Raw genomic sequence first — 13,107 nt, 5'->3', positions numbered from 1 at the left:
CGTCGTTCGGCTTTCCTGGGAACAGAATTGGACACAAAGGGAAGGCTTCGGCAATCCCTCGTGTTGTGCGTATCCGTCTGGTGGAATTTGCAGAACATAGGGGTCCACCTCTTCTTTGGCTTGGGGCCACTTCTTGTACGTGCGATCTGGCGTGAGGGGATCGAATTGCTTCGGCCCTCGGTCCTCTGGGTGGCTGCTGAGCGGCGTGCTGTTTCCGCTCGGCATGAACAGGTGCGCGCTCGGCTGGAGTTTCCTTTTTTCGAGCGGCTTACGCTTCTTCCACATTTATATATTCGTTGGCCCGATGTAGCATGTGATCATAATCTCGGGGCGGCTTTCGGATGAGCGACCGGAAGAAGTCCCCATCCACAAGGCCTTGCGTGAAGGCATTCATCATCGTCTCCGATGTGGCCGTGGGGATATCCATCGCCACTTGGTTGAATCACTGAATATAACCTCGAAGCGATTCTCTCGGCTCTTGCTTGATGGCGAATAAGCTGACACTTGTCTTTTGATAACGCCGACTACTGGCGAAGTGGTGGAGGAAGGCCGTTCGGAATTCCTTGAAGCTTGTGATGGATTCGTCCGGCAACCTCCGAAACCACCGTTGAGCCGATCCCGAGAGGGTGGTAAGGAAGACTCTACACTTTACTCCATCTGTGTACTGATGGAGAGTGGCTGTATTATCGAACTTACCCAGATGATCATCCGGGTCTGTTGTTCCATTGTATTCGCCGATCGTCGGAGGCACGTAGTGCTTGGGCAGAGGGTCTCGTAGGATAGCCTCCGAAAATTGGCGATTGATCCGCTCGGGGGAGGAGTCTGCTCGGGGAGCTTTCCCCTTCTTGTCATCCCACCTTGGCATTTCATCTGAGGAAGATCCTCTATCTTTTCGGGCTGGCATGGCTTCAGGGGTGCGAAATAAGGCCCGATGGAATGCGACGGTGGCTGGAGGTGCTTCCGCTCGGCCACCAGACGCAGATGTTGCTTGTTGCTCCGCCCGCTCTGCGGATGCTTTTTGTTTTTGCTCCATGAGTTTGGCGGCCCTCATCTCGACCAGGGCATCGAGTTCTTCTGTTGAAAGCGTCACCGTGTGTTGTCGTCCAGCCTCGTCCATTGTCTTCGATCGGATGCAGGAGCGTTCCCACAGACGGCGCCAATTTGATCCTGTCCGAACCAAGAGTCAGCGGACGCTGGGCACGTGGCGCTCTCTGCTGGATCCTCGAGTGCTCCGGCGAACCTGCAACAAAACCGAGCCGGGAGGGGTGCCCCGGCGACGGTCCTCCAACGCTCAAGTCAGGTAAGTGGTGGAGAAAGTGGCTGCCAAATTTGTATCATGCGTACCTTTGGCGAAGTAATAGCCTCTTTATATAGGACGGAGAAGGAACTGATGCACGCCCACCGAGGTGCGTACATGTCAGCAACCCATACCACGGTATGCACTTGTCAGAGAGCTTACCTGACACCATGCTGCCACAGTCCGAGCATGTTCTTTGATGGGACGGCAGGACCACCTGTTGTCAGACTAGAAGTATGGCACAGCTATACGACTTGACGGCTGTCAGAAGATGTCCCCGTCTTTTACCCACCGTCTGACTGGGGTGCCCGGCCCACCGGGCGGGCGATGAACATCGTCCGGACGGCCTTGATTCTTTGCGCCGTCCGGGCGGCACCTCCTTCCGCTCGGTCATTACACACTGCTTTATTTGAGCGTCGGACCCCTGGTCCCTACCAGGGTGCCTTTTACTATCAGATTTCCCTTTCTTCTGAGTCCGGTCGGCTCGCCCTTTTCCGGCGAGCCACTGGATCCTTTGACCTCCCCTCAGCGTTGACTCCTTATGGGGTTCCGGATTTTTACCGCCGGATCATAATTATTGATGACTTTAAATATTTTATATTTTTATAATTGCACTATCAGTGATCTTCGAATCTATTCATATTTTTTTATTTTTTAAATTTGAAGTATTTTAATCCATTAATTTTACCCTAGGTGTCTAAATATTTCTACCTTCATTCACTTATAGGTGGTCGATCTAGCCCTATAGAATTTTTCCACTAACCATTGGATAAAATCTGAAGGACGGACAACCCAGCATCACGAGTAATTCTCACTCCACATATATTATTTGCGCTATGTAAAAATTGAACCCTCATTACTTAAGAAACTTGCCCATCCACTTACTATGGTACCAAGTCCCCAAGCATTTTTTTTATCCATTAATTTTTTAATCCATTAATAACTTTTAACATAAACTCATTGATGCCCTTTAAAAGGTTACTGATCATCATAAAGAGTTTGAATTTGTTTCAAGTTAATAATTTCTTTTATAGTGTCTTGAATAAGAGATTTTGAGAGAGAATGCATATTATTAATAACGATAGTAAGATTATACACCATTGTTTTCGTACCAAGACATGAATAAAATTCTAATTTAGACAACTATTTATGAGGAATGAGATCATCTAAAGATGATAATTAAATTAATAAAAATCAACACAAATTTTCATGGATATACACATGTCTAATGTGTCCTCTCAAGATGATGATTTTGGAGAAACATCAATCTTGAATATCAAACTGCAAAGGTAAGCACTGGATAATGACTTGGTGAGAGCATTAGCAGGGGTGGATCCAGTGGGGGTGGCATCGATGGTCGCTACCCTACCGATGGTGGAAGCCCTAGTATTATGGGGTTCCACCGGTGGAGATAGAGGATACTATCCCTTGTTTCATGTAAAAATCGTTTCTCCATGCTTGAATTCCTGGATCCACCACTGAGCATCAACAAGTTAATCTCCTAACGAGACATGAGAAATAGAAGCTTGGCACCTTGGACAAATTCACTAATAGAATGGTAGTCCAAAGCAATATGCTTTATATGTGTGAAAAATCGGATTAGCACAAAGATTGGTGGCTCCAATATTGTCACTATAAATGACAAGTATAGGCGAAATTAGAACACATAGTTCTCGAAGAAGAGAACAAATCCAAGAGATTTTAGCAACACTTAATGTAATGGCTTGATATTTAAATTCTATAGAGGACCGAGCAATCAATTTTTGTTTCATAGAACTCTAAGAGATCAGATTAGAGTCAAGGAAGATAACATATGCCTTAGTGGAATATCGATAATCAGGATTACCATCCCAATCAGCATTAATAAAAACCATGAAGAGATAGTGAGGTCCTAGGGTGAATATGAAGACCGTAAGAAAGAGTACCAAGGAGATAGTGAAATAGACATTTGACCGCACCCCAATGATATTCAAAAGGAGCATGCATGAACTGGAAGAGACAATTAATAGCAAAGGCTAGATTAGGATGAGTGACAAGCAGATATTTCTAGACTGCCCATGCTTGCCTATACCGAGTGGCATCTATGAGAGTGTCACCATCATGAAAAGATAATGTAACAGTAGTGGCAAGAGGCATTTTCACAAGCTTAGAATTGTGCATGTTGAACCGAGTGAGAAGATCAAGTGCATAACATCGTTCAGATAGTCCTAGCCCATGAGAATAAGGAAGAACTTCAACATCAAGAAAATATAACAGGAATCCCAAGTCTTTGATAGAAAAGCATGACACAAATTGTTTAACAATATCATCAATGAGAGGTGCATGACTACCTGTAAGAATCAAATCATCAACATATGCCAAAAAATAAACGACATGCCCTGGTGATGTAGAATAAAGAGAGAAGCATTAGACTGAGAGTTTGAAAAACCAAGGTAAAGGAGAAATTTATACAACTCCTAAAATCAAACATCGAATGCCTGCTTAAGGTCATAAATGATCTTATTTAACTTAAAAACATAGATGACATAGTTGTAATCAAGAAATCCTGAAGGTTGAGCCATAAAACCTCTTAACCTCTTCATCCAAGTAGCCATGAAGAAAAGGATTATTTACATCAAGTTATCGTAAAGACCAACCATGTTCCACAACAAGATTCAAGATTATGTGAATAATGATTGGCTTAACCACAGGGATGAAGGTGTCATGAAAATCAATTCCAAGACATTGATGAAAACCTTTAGCGACAAGACGAACTATATAACGTTCAACAGATCCATTAGAATGACATTTGACGTGAAACATCTACTTACAACCAATGAGATTCTGAGTAGGCTAAGGAGAAACAAGATCCCAAGTGTCATTATGAAAAAGAGTATCAAATTCAGTTGACATAGCGGATCACCACTATGGGTCATGAAGAACAGTGGTGGCACATATAGGTTCATGATCAACATGGGTAGCAATGGTGATGAGGGAGTATTTGGAATTTGGTTTGTTGACGGGTGTCTCATATCTGGATAAAGGCCAATGCAAGAGACGTCATGGAAGAAAAAAATCAGTTATGATTTTTTGTAATAGAATTTTATTATAATTTTTTATAACAGAATTCTGTTATGATTTTTTATAATAGAATTCTGCTGTGATTTTTCATAATAGAAATTTGTTACGATTTTATAAGGTCTGGAGTTTAAACAATATTTATAGAGATCATTCTAAATCTATTGTATAATGAGAATCATTGAATGTAATTCTCTTGTGTAGAGAGAATTCTAATAAAGTTTCGACCATCTTTTTAGAGTAGGCATGCCGCCGAACCACGAATGTGTGTTTTTTTTCTATTTTTTGGTGCTTTAAAAGTATAACACTAACACATATGCAAATATACAAATGCAAATACAGGGATTTTGATTTTTCTAAGTGAGTTGACATGATCCGAGATTATTCAATAACCAAAATGTAATTAAGATGTCACCTTAGAAACACAAGTACTAATCCAGTTCTATGAATCATGATTATTTTTAAAGTTATCTACCATCAAAATTAGGCAATGTGTGAAGAGATCCTAAAACAAGGTTAACACTCAAGCTTCTATTGTAAAACATTGCTCACTTCATGCTAATATAGATAGGAAAAGATAGATCACTAAATATACTAGCACCATAAGTAACCAATAAACCACATGAAATCTAGAACAAGTATGCTAATATTTTATATTAAGAAACAAACAATCATGATATGATGATTGATGTAACTATAAAAAATTTTATTATACAAAAAGAAATGTGTAAAAACTAAATTACAACCCAACAGGCCGAGATGTGATCACTGATCGTCGGAGGGATTTCTCCTCTCCTGAGCAACCTAGGCTCTAATATCATTGTTGATCTATCATGTTAATCTATTGTACTAAACAAAAGACTTACAGTGATCTTTTGGAGGAGAACTTGAAGAAGACACTGGAGAAGATGCTTGCCTCTGTGAAGCTCATCATCGTCGAGAAGATCACCACCTTGGAATCTTTTCAAAAATATCACAAACCAAATTCCACCCGTGTTCTTCACTGATGCACTTGGACGCTCCTAGATAGGAGACTTGAGGAAGACGAAGGGGAAGAGGTGCCCCTTTGTTCTCTTATTAACACATCAAATGAGGAAGATGATGGGGAAGGGGTGCCCCTTCATCTCCTCAACGTCCAACACTTAGCATCTAGAGATGATTTGGAGGCAGCAATGAATGAAATCAAGGTGGACGATAGAGCACCAATGATAGTGTTGAGTGGTCACTATTGGAGACCATGAAATTATCTTAAGAGATGGTGGGAGATGAGCATGGGTTGGAGATATCAATGTAACCCATGAGGTCATAACAAATAAGGAGAGATTGAAACTGGAGTGTTGGGTGAGATAATTGGTGGAGGTGAGTTTCAAAGAAGCTGTGGCTGCCATGTTAATGACGATGAGATTATGTGAAGAGGCGGTGCATTGGTCACCATGGTGGAGATGGTGGAAATGACAGAGGAGGTCGAGGAAGTCATTGGCTTCCTAATTTAGATAACTATTTAGAAGGAATGCGATCAATTAAAGATGACAATTAATCAATGAAAATCTACACCAATCCTCACCGATATACTTGTTTTTTTTTAAAACTCTTTGAGGTCATCAATGACATTATACAAGTGTTTAATAGTCATTGGTTAGAATTGTTTAATAGCTCTAAAGATATCAAATTTGTGTTGCACTATAATATATATATATATATATATATAGGGATGCTCTGCTGCGGACTAAACCGTGCGAACCGTTGTGGACTGCCCTCGTGGCACAGTCCGCGTCACAACCATTATATGCCTCTTCACACCAAAAGTTTTAACAGCTCCTCTTTCTTCCTCTTCCTCACTTCTCGCCACGATACCCTGCAGTGCCCTAGCTCCTCTTTCTTCCTCTTCCTCCTGACGCCGCCGCATCTTCCTCTTCCTCCCGACTTCCTCACCCCCTCGCCCAGTCCCTGCAGAAGCACTCCTCTTCCTCCCTCCCTGTGCCCTAGTGCCTCTTTCCACCAACCTGTGCCCTAGCGCCTCTTCCCACCGACCTGCAGAAAATCGCTTCGATCTGAAGTGCAGAATCGCAGCAAGGAGTGGAACCTCTCACAAGCCGTCGCGCCCTCCTTGTACCCTAGCACCTCTTCCTCCAGACTTGTGCCCTAGCGCCTCTTCCTCCTAACGCTGTCGAGACCCACCGCAGAGACCCCCGCAGAAGCCCTCCTCTTCCTCCCTCCCTGCAGAAAACCGTGCCGATCTGAAGTGCAGAATCGCAGCAAGCCGTCCTCACTAGCTTCTGTATCCCTTTATTGCCGGTAAAATCTTATTTTTATAAATTGATTTATGATTCTTTGAAATTAATGTCTTCAAATTCATATGGGATAGTGATTATTTATTCGGAGTGTTTAGCGTTTTTAGGTTTGTAGAGGAATATATTTTCTCATGGATCGTATTTTGGATTTGAATCTTAAATGCTAGATAACAGTTGGAGTGTCAGATAATTCTTTTTGTTAGGGTCTATGGAAGTTTTTTTTATGTTGATCATTAAAATAAAATGGAAAGTATTTATGGAAGTCCATTGAAATGTATTGTAGTTGAGATTTTAATTTTAAATTATTTAATTATTCGTTATAGTGTTTAATCATTGTCTCACTTATAAAGGTTGTTTTATTGTTAGGGGTGTAATTGAATAAGCCAAGATGAATTATAAGAGGCTTGAGCTCATGCTCGGTTCATTATCTTTAAGCTTGAGCTTGATTCTAGTTTGATTCAAAATTGGTTCAACACAGCAGAATTATTTATACTTTGTTGCAATAGAAAAAAGTTATTTGAAAATTGGTTATCTGTTTTTTCAAAAAAAATTTAGTGAAATCTTGTTGTGGTTGAAATATCTTTAAATTAATGAATTTGTTGTTTTTGTTGTAAATTTTAAAACATGATTTGAATCTTTGTTTTGCTTCTGTGTTATACCATCATCTATTGTCAATTATGTATACTGTCAATTATGTTTTTCATATCGGTTATGCAGGAAAGTTACAAAACAACGTTTCCTTTTATCAACGAATGGTAAATCATTTCATTTTAAGTTCTAATATTTTATTTATACAAAATTCTGAATATTGTTTTAATGTAGGGGAAAACGTATGTTGTATTTGTTGGATATAATCCGGGTATTTATGAAACGTGGATAGAAGCATCAAGTCAAGTTATTGGTTTTAAATGCGCCATACATCAATCATACAAAAGTAGATTGGAGGCACAAAAAGCTTTTCAAGCGCACTTGGACAAACAACTTTTGAGCTCTAAAAAAAACCTAGGTTGAAGGATACATTAAAAAAAAATAGTGCAGCTTTCCAATTCCTAGTTGTTGTTATTGTTGGTGTTATGTTTTATTTTTTTTTAATCTGAGTTCAAGTTGAACAATGGTGTTGCAAGTGGTGTATCGAATTTAAAACATATGTTATGTTATCTTAATATGTTGTGAAACATATGTTGTTGTTGTATGCTTCACATACTTGTTCCCTTTTGCAATCTAAAATCATTATGCTTTCTATTTCTTCTTATTGTAAATTGTATTCTTCATTTCAAAATTGCTGTTGGTGGTGGAGAGCATCTTCCAAATGTTTTTTTTATGAGCTGTTTTGCAGTCCCTCAAGATGCTTCTTTACTTTTGGTGCATTTGATTATATGTTTCAGCAGCATTATAATTGTCCAATAGAGATCTGGAAGAAATAATCAGGCAATACAAGCACACCTAACTTGCATTTCAAAACCATATATGTAAAAAATAAATTCGTCTCCAAGTGGATTGAATGTCAGTTTAGCACAGTTGTATTCTGATCAGGATTCTTCTGATGAGCAACTGATATTACTCCAATGATAGTGTATATCATGTGATTACAAGAAACAATATCTATTCTGGAAAAATAGAAACAAAGTTACAGAGGATGCCGAGCAAAGATTCTTGAACCAGATTCTTGAACTCCTAGAAATGCATCTTATATAATTGAAGCTGCAGCAAAGATTGTTGAACCAGATTTTCATAGCACTACCATGGGTGGACTTCATTCTTTCAGGATGCCTCTGAAATCACTAAAGGACAGTGAATCCAATGGGATCATAGAAACACGTAGGAATATATCAAAACAGATAGAATCATATGGTGGAACAAAGACCAGTGATCCTATATCTCTCAGAGGACGGACCTTAAAAAGTTCAAAGAGCCTGAAAGATGATACAGGTGCTCAATGGAATGGAAGTTCAAATGAGTCCCAGTCTTCTGAGATCAACAGGAAGATTACTCTTTTGATCAATTCATTCAATATATATTCCTTCAGAAACTAATATAACATTAGTTGGCGTATTATTATTGACATCTCATCTCCAATGAGGAAACCCATGGACATAAATTTGTGTCCGTGTCATCTCCAATGAGAAAGCTCCTTTTGCTCTGTAGTTTGTAGTTACTTAATTATCACTTTTTACAATATACTGAATCATTAAGTAGACAAATTCAAACAATAAACTGAATCATTAAGTGGGCACTGACATAAATTAACTTCAAATTAATAATGTTGCAGAATAATACTGTAACTTCAAATATTGTAGGGCAAAATTTTAAGTCCAACGTAAACATGATAGTCTGAAGCTACAAGTTTCAGAATATGAGAATGTAAAACTAACAGTCTGAAGATACAAGCTCCACGCAAACATGACATAGAAGTAAAGATGCAATGGAAAATAAAACAAGATCAAGCTCATCGCTTCTTAGAGACATCAATAGTTTTTCCCCTACTTCTATTAGTTTTTGTGTGCTGACCACAAACTCGGAGGCCCAGTAGTGTCAAAGTCGTCTGTGATTTCTGCAAAAAAAAAAAAAACAAAAAAAATTACAGTTCTATAACAAAACTCAAGAATATATAAACGGAAGATTCTTAAATAACATAGTCCTAGCTCTACAGTGCCATTAAAATCTCTGTGATTTAATTAAAAAACATTGCACGCGCACTTGTATAATAATAGAAAAATGCTAAACTTTACTTTTTTTGGAGGCTACTAAACCTGTGAATTGGTTTCAGACCATAAGATGGATAGTTTAAAAGTGTCTTCCCTTAGATCAAGACTTATAAAGGAGGAATGGAGCATTAATTTCTGCAGTTCTGTACGAAGTGAGGCCTGCAACCAGTCTAGAAATTGGCATGCAACCAATCTAGAAATTATGACAATGAGCAAAAGCTGAGAAAACTGGTACAGAACTTGGCATGCAACCAATCCATCAGTTTTCATTTTCTTTATCCATGATTATCTAGTTATCTATAGCAAGCTATTCTTGCCAATCATCTATTTGATTTGCAAGAAAATTCTCTCTGTTGATGATCATGAATCATACTTGAATGATAGTGATCACCTCTCAGTGCAAAACCCATATAATTAGAGATTACATCTATCCGCTGGAGTATACATCTTATCTTATGGCAAACCAAATCCATTTTGTGTTGAAGAATGCTGAATTCATTTTGAGCAAACAAGAATACAAAAAAATTTCTCCCTTACCTTCTGTATATTCTACATGGAGAATATGGAGAATTTAAAACAAATATGGAGAAAGACTTAGCAGAATTGAGAATTTAAATCCTATATCCTGCACACGTTTGTTATATGATTCTTATATGTTATACGTATTGACTAGTGAAAATCTTTCAGGTAAATACAATTCCATGTACAGAAAGTTTTAATCATACCGTTGCTTCAAATGTAGCCATAGTGCAATGAATCATTACTACATCATCCTAGTGCATGTTGTTAGAACCTGCAACAATAAATACAATTATTAACTTCATTTTTTCAATGAACCACTATAATTTAACATATTAAAATTTTAATAGTACCTGCTATAGATGTCAAATCTGGTTCATACGTGTCATCAACAATATTATGATTAGTATCTTCAGTCGATCTGATAATTGACACATTGTCATATTTACAAAATGTAATGACATAAATTTATGTTTGCAAGTAAAATTACAATAAAAATGCATCATTAATCAACACATACCCCCCTTGTTGCAAATTTGGACAATTGCGCTTGTCATGTGACACTCCTCGATGTCCACATCCATGACATAGCCTGGAATTTGAGGTTGATTTCTCCTTTGATGATTTCAATCTTTTCACATATCCCTTTGTTCGTACTAAAGAAGGATCAATAATGCCAAGGCCCTCATCCATAGATTTCTTCTTTTGACTTTTATCATTGCATGTTCTACTAATATTCATCTCTTGAATTTTGGTATAGATAGAATCGAATTATTCATCCAAAAAGGTTGTCCCTTCATTAGTCAAAGATGCATTATCAATTAATATTGAAGCTTTATAAGATAACCTCGAGTGTCTCGACATCAAACACCTTTATGGATCTGGATCATTAGTGTAATTTTGCTCCCCCAAAGCATATATTGCTCCAATTTTTGCATCTTGTGTCCATCGTTTGAGTATATATGTATCAGGCAAATGAAACATTTGGTTGATATGAAAAAAAGCTAGCATCTGTCTGCATGGAATGCCCTCAAACTCAAATTTCTTGCAACTACACGATATGTAATCTTTTTGTTTGTCATGCATGAGCACTATTGGTTTCGAGGAAGAAGAACTTTGAAATTTCATCACATGGTAAACCATTGAGTCAACTCCTGTAAATGCTTGTTGCACATAATAACCATGACTCTCGTTGATTTCACTTTGAAATTCCAGCCATTTCTTTTTTGTGTATAATTTAACCATTTGAGTTTCCATTGGCCAATTTGTCTTAATTTTTGGATGCTCATTCATGTCAATATGATCAGTAACTAACTCATTGTGTCTTTGATGTCTCAGTGCTCTATTAAAACGGGTGATAAAATCCATTAGTGAGTTCTTATTTGAGACATATCGCTTGACCGTAGCAAATGTTTCGTCAATGTTTTCTTTGCTGCCGAAACATTACGATGTGATCGTAACAAATGCACCTTGGATGGAGTAGAAAGTGGATGATTATGGGTTTCTATAAAGTGACTAACAACCCAATTAAGCCCAGTTTGTTTCTTCACAAATGTAATATTTGATTTACAACCAGTTCTAACTGCACCACGTGCTCTTTCTTTTGTCGGTTGATCACCTTTTGTATGTTTATTCCACCGTATTAGATCTGTATGTCCTTCTTTAAAGCATACAATTTGTTTCCACGTTACTTCATTTGTGATCTTATTTTTCTTGCTCGTGTGCATCCTTGAACTAAACCCAGCTTCTCGTGTATATTGATTATAGAATGAATATGTCTCCTCTAGTGATGAGAATTCCATTCCAATTTTTGGCTTTCGATTATCCGAGACTTGGGGAATATATTCCTGATCATCAACTCGATTTTCTTCCATTTCTGGACACCCTCACATTATAATTAACAATAGGTAATTAGATAAACAAATAAAAAATACAACTTATTGCAGATATTGTAAAACAGAAACAAAAACACTATGGTAACAATAAAACTATTGTAACAATATGATGATATTTGCAACATAAATAAAAATAAATTGGATCATAAATACTATCGTAAACAATATGATGAAATTTGCAACAGAAATATAAACAAATTTGATCGTAAGTTAATTTTTAAAACTAGCTCCAACAATAGGCATTCAACATAATCTTGCAAATTATCAAAAAATAAGAGAGGGAATTTTAGCATACTGATAGCTAAAGAACTCTATCAATTAACAACAATTTATAAAAAAACCGATAGCTAAAAAACTGGATGTGAAATTAGTAGGATTTTCTCTGGTGCACTTGTACCCTAAAGGTTGCTTTACTTGTCAACTTTTTCCAGAGTTCCTATGGAATTCATAAACTCAGATTAGGAATCAATCGATTCTTATTACGTAATCATCTACATCTTCTGTGTTCTATGTTGAGACATTACTGTGTTCTTTGGTATTGGTTAGCTTAGTAAATCTAAGCCTATTAACTTGTATAATTAACTGAGAAATCCAGCAGATTGCTTTCCAGATGATTATGGACATTATTGTAACATCTTATTTATTTTGCTTTTCAAATAGCCTTGTTATTTTCTCTATTTTTCCATGCAACTTGATGTTATTATTCTATCATTGGGCCACTTTTCTTCAATCATCATAACTTTTTTCCTTCTCTTAAAACTGATAATTGTTTCATCTCAAATTTAATTACCATATTGATGTAATGTTCAGTTTTGATTCTAGTCATAAGATCTTAACCAGAAAATAAGATATGGAAAAACAATGATAAAAATAAAATCTATCCTCCATTCTTCTTATCCTTAAAAAAAATAAAAATGTTGGTCTAGTATCTCATATCTGCATACTAAGCATCTCTTCATAACCCCAAGAAGAAATCTTTTATTCTGCCGGTATAATATAGAATCATAAATCAATTTATAAAAATAAGCTTTTACCGACAATGAAGGGATACAGAAGCTAGTGAGGACGGCTTGCTGCGATTCTGCACTTCAGATCGGCACGGTTTTCTGCAGGGAGGGAGGAAGAGGAGGGCTTCTGCGGGGGTCTCTACGGCGGGTCTCGACAGCGTTGGGAGGAAGAGGCGCTAGGGCACAGGTCTGGAGGAAGAGGCGCTAGGGCACAAAGAGGGCGCGGCGGCCTGTGAGAGGTTCCACTCCTTGCTGCGATTCTGCACTTCAGATCGAAGCGATTTTCTGCAGGTCGGTGGGAAGAGGCGCTAGGGCACAGGTCAGTGGGAAGAGGCG

Source organism: Zingiber officinale, chromosome 10B (genome assembly GCF_018446385.1).
Source record: "Zingiber officinale cultivar Zhangliang chromosome 10B, Zo_v1.1, whole genome shotgun sequence".
Lineage (NCBI taxonomy): Eukaryota > Viridiplantae > Streptophyta > Magnoliopsida > Zingiberales > Zingiberaceae > Zingiber > Zingiber officinale.
This window is presented reverse-complemented; position numbering follows the sequence as displayed.